Here is a 4,722-nt window from a genome sequence, read left to right as displayed (position 1 = left end):
AAGTTCCTAAGTTCTTAAGTTCCATAGTTCCTAAGAACTATCCTTCAACTCTGAGTTATTCCAGTATATTTTCACATGAGCTCAGCTTTTACTTAAACTAGATTTGAGCTAGATTTTTTTCTTGAAAAAAAGAATGGTCCAGGGATTATACCCTCTCCAGAACAAATCACCTCCCTGAGCATGGAGATGCAAGCAAAAAAAGTTATTTTCAGCAAATGTAAACAAATCCTACCAATGCAATCAGGAATTCCTCCTCTGGCTCATGATATTATTCCAAATATGACTCTTGGGAAAACAATTTTCTAACATGATGGTTTGATAGCACTAATGCTGTAACCCTTAGTCAACCAGTTGAGTAAAGCTCAATGAGAGGCCCCGGCCTATCCTGCTGGGCCCAGCTCTTCCTACATATTGAATCAACTGCATTTGCCACAGGTTTGTGTTCAAAACATAATTGCAATATACTTGTGCATGTGATATCAAGTAATTATTGGGTAATGTGGTCAATGAAGCAAAATAAGGTGGCATACCAATAAATGTACTTGGAACCATGTCATAATATTTGCTAAAGGCATTTTTTCTTCTTCCAACTTAATAAAAATTATGATTTTTAGGTGAGGGTAGGATGGTGGATGAGAAATTTTATAAGGCTCCAATAAGCCATTAGCTGGGGTTTCCACTGTTCTGAGAGAGCTCAGCACGATCACGCAGATCGTCACTACCACTGATCCAGGTCTGTCTCCCCTGAAGAAGTGGGGAGATTCAAGGAACCACCTTCGACAAACATCCAACCTGGTATTCCTGATATTTCCAAGTATTTTCTTTGGGAATATCATAATAGACTGTGATTTCTATAACATTTGTGTATCAGTTCATTAACTCTGAGCCAATCCTACAAAGAACTTCTTCAGAGGTACACAAATCAAGTAATCCTAGCACTTGGGAGGTTGAGGGCCGAGGCAAAAGAATCGCGAGTTCACAGTCTCGCTGCGCCTTCCCCGAGGCTGCGCCCCATGTCCCAGCCCCAGCCCCAGCCCCACCTGAAGCCTGCTGCCTCCCAGCGGCCCCAACGCGCTGCCGCCGCCCGCCAACCCGCGGAGCATGTCAGTGAAAAGACCAGTGGATCAGCTCCCAAACCAGGAGAAAAGAAAGAAGCAGACGAGCAGAAAGCAGCAAGCCTCAGGAGTCAGCCCTCCAGAGCCCACGCTAGTGGGACAGACCAGGCCACCGAGATGTCAGCCTCTGGAGCAACTAGCAAGCCTTCCAGTATGAATCCCACAGAGACTAAGGCTGTAAAAACAGAACCTGAGAAGTCACAGTCAAAGTTATCTGTGGTTCATGAAAAAAAGCCCCAAGAAGAAAAGCCAAAGGAACATGCAGAGCCAAAAAGCCTACCCCAGCATGCATCAGATGTAGGAAGCAAACCTGCTCACAGTGAAAAAGCAGCCTCTAGATCTAAGGAACAGCTGACATCAGAAAGGTCAACGGAACCAAAGACTAAATCACAAGCCACTGTTTCTGTGGAGAGAGAGAGTGCTGTTGCTGGGGTGGCTGCAAGTTCTGGCAAACCAGATGACAAGAAAAAAGAAAAGAAATCACTAATGCCAGCTGCACCAGTTGAATCCAAACCAGATAAACCATCTGGAAAGTCAGGCATTGATGCTGCTTTGGATGACTTAATAGACACATTAGAAGAACCTGAAGAAACTAACGAAGATAATTCAGCATATACTGGACCAGAAATTTCGGATCCAATGTATTCCACCTATATTGAGGAGCTGGGTAAAAGAGAGATCACAATTCCTCCAAAATATAGGGAACTTTTGGCTAAAAAAGGTGTCACAGGGCCTCCTCCAGACCCGTCGAAAGCCATGGGGCCTGATGATGCTATAGATGCCTTGTCATCATACCTGCAGTTCTCCTACTGCTGGCGGACAGAAAACTGACAAACAGAGATCTACAGAAGTTTTAAAAGCTCAGTCAGCTGGGGTAATCAGAAGTGCTGCTCCAACCCAGGAGAAAAATAGAAAAGTAGAGGAGGATGCTATGAACCTTCATGCAGTGGAGGCTCTGTCAGCTTCATTGGGCACCCAGGAACCCGAACCTGCGTTCAACCTCAGCTCTGTTAAGGAAGTTGAGGCAAAAGCTAAAGAAGAAAAGCTGAAGAAGTGTGGTGATGGTGAAGAAACAGTCCCATCTGAGTACAGACTAAAGTCAGCCATGGATAAAGATGGAAAACCACTATTGCCAGAGCCTGAAGAAAAACCCACGCCCCTGAGTGAATCAGAGCTCATTGATGAACTTTCAGAAGATTTTGACCAGTCTAAATGTAAAGAAAAACAATTTAAGCCAACTGAAAAAACAGAAAAATCTAAGGCTGCTGCTGCAGCTCCTGTGGCAGAGGTGGTGTCTTCCACCTCCATGTGTAGTGTACAGATGGCACCACCCAAGCCAGCTTCCTCGAGAAGCACAGTGCCAGATGACAATGTAGAGGTCCTGGCTGGTAGCCTAGGGAAAAAGGAGCCAGATCCAGAAGATGGAAAACCTGTGGTGGATAAAGTCAAGGAGAAAGCCAGAGAGGAAGACCGTGAAAAACTTGGTGAAAAAGAAGAAACAATTCCTCCTGATTATAGATGAGAAGAAGTCAAGGATAAAGATGGAAAACCACTCCTGTCAAAAGAGGCCAAGAAACCACTTCCACCCTGGAGTGACGACTTCCTTCTCCATGCGCTGTCTCAGGATTTCTCCAGTCCTGCAGATACCTCCTCTCTTAAGTTTGACGATGCTAAACTTTCTGCTGTCATCTCTGAAGTGGTTTCCCAAGCCCCAGCTTCAGCCACCCACTCGGCAGGCCCACCCCCATACACTGCAAGTGACAGAGAACTGGATGATGCTTTGGATAAACTTTCTGACAGTCTTGGGCAAAGGCAGCCTGACCCAGATGAGAACAAACCAATGGAGGCTAAAGTAAAGGAAAAAGCTGAGCACAGAGACAAGCTGGGGGAAAGGGATGACACCATCCCACCTGACTATAGACATCTTCTGGAAGGCGATGGGCAGAACAAACCAGCGAAGCCACCTACCAAGAAATCAAAAGAATCAAAGAAGCCCGCAGATGACAAAGACCCCATCGAGGTCCTCTCAGGAGATCTGGACAGCTGGCCCTCATCTGCAGAAACCTCACAGAACACAGCAAAGGACAAGAACAAGAGGAGTGCTTCCAGTTCCAAAGCACCAAAGAATGAAAGTAAAGCAAAGGAATCGGCAAAGAAAACGGAGGAAGCTTCCAAGCCAAAAGGTGATGAAAAAAATACAAAAAAAGATGATGACAAAAAAACAAGTTAAAGTTTACATTATTTGGTATCTGCATATAAAGCCTTCAGCTGGTGGATGGTGACTTTTGAAGAACAAAAGGCATTGGCAACAGAAAAATTTTTCTGAGCGGCTTCTCAACAGTGATATTTGTTAAGTCTTTTGACATCATAAACATTGGTTTGTTATTCTTTTCCAGAGGGAAGATGAATTTAACTGGTTCACCTGTGCTACTGTATTGAGTACTGATAAACTGAATTTTTAAAAATTGCCTTCAGTTGGGAAAGGAAGCTTTATATTTCTAAGAAATATATTTGATAAAGTTTATTAAAGCAATAACAAAAAAAGAGAAAAACATTGCAAACTTTTGCACATTCTACACACAGTGCCTATAAATCTCATTAGTATTTTCAGTTTGCACTTCGTTTTTTTTAGCGCTTAGTGCTCTAAACATTTGTCAGTGTTCTGATTTCCTATTACCCCCTTTCATCTTGAGCTTTTGAACTGTATTTGATGTTTCTTTGGGTTTTTGTTCATAAGTCAAATATAAGATGTTGTACATTGGGTGCATATTCCCTCTTGTGCTGCAAATAATAAATTAATAATAGATAACCTGGATGAGCTAGGAAGCACCAAAAGAAAAAAAAGAATCATGAGTTCAAACCCAATCTGGGCAACTTAGCAATTTAATAAGACACTATCAAAAGAAAAAAAGACAAAGAAGAAGCCTGGGGGTGTAACTCAGTGCTGAAAGCAGTGTTCAATCTTCAGTGTCATGAAGGGTGGGAATGAACTCATGTGTCTATATTTTATACAAGACTCATTCAATTTCAAATTTCTGTCAATGCATGGCCTAGATGGCAGAAGCATCTCCTTGTCTCTTTGGGTGGCTCAAAGACCATTTCATATCTTCTCCAGTGAAAAGTCCTGGGCCTATCCTCACATCTCTTGGAATTCCGGTACTTCCATTCTCATTGTCATTTCCAGCTCCTGAACACTGCCTCCTCTGATTGGTTTAATTGATGGATTATCTTGCCACAGAGCACATACTGTCCTTCTTCTCTACTACGTGAATCCAATCATGGAACCCAGCATCTCTAGTCCCACAGGACACATGCTCACACATGTACAACCTTCACACAGCACACAGTCTACACAGAATTCATGAAGATCTGGGATGCTGAAGGTGGATTTTGCATCACAGAAATAAAAGGATCATAAAATTGAACATCACAAAATCTACATCTTCAAAGATTTTCAGTGGTACCACATTTCTCTCCCACATTCCCCTACCTCTTAGTTTTTGCCACTTCTGTATGTTTATTACAGAGGTGTTTAGCTATGACTCACCTTTGTCCTCCACTACCTCCTGCTTTTAGGAGGATCTTCCACCCCCAGAAACTTACCATA

At 43.0% G+C, this 4,722-nt stretch overlaps 1 pseudogene; it reads left to right on the top strand.

Moving 5' to 3' along the window:
* The first annotated feature begins 1,013 nt into the window (after positions 1–1,013).
* On the top strand, positions 1,014–3,703 carry LOC101725533 (calpastatin pseudogene; annotated as a pseudogene).
* The last annotated feature ends 1,019 nt before the right edge of the window (positions 3,704–4,722 follow it).

Source organism: Heterocephalus glaber, unplaced genomic scaffold (genome assembly GCF_053883595.1).
Source record: "Heterocephalus glaber isolate CG9 unplaced genomic scaffold, H.glaber_assembly_v1.0 deba00001587, whole genome shotgun sequence".
Taxonomy (NCBI): domain Eukaryota; kingdom Metazoa; phylum Chordata; class Mammalia; order Rodentia; family Bathyergidae; genus Heterocephalus; species Heterocephalus glaber.
This window is presented reverse-complemented; position numbering and strand designations above follow the sequence as displayed.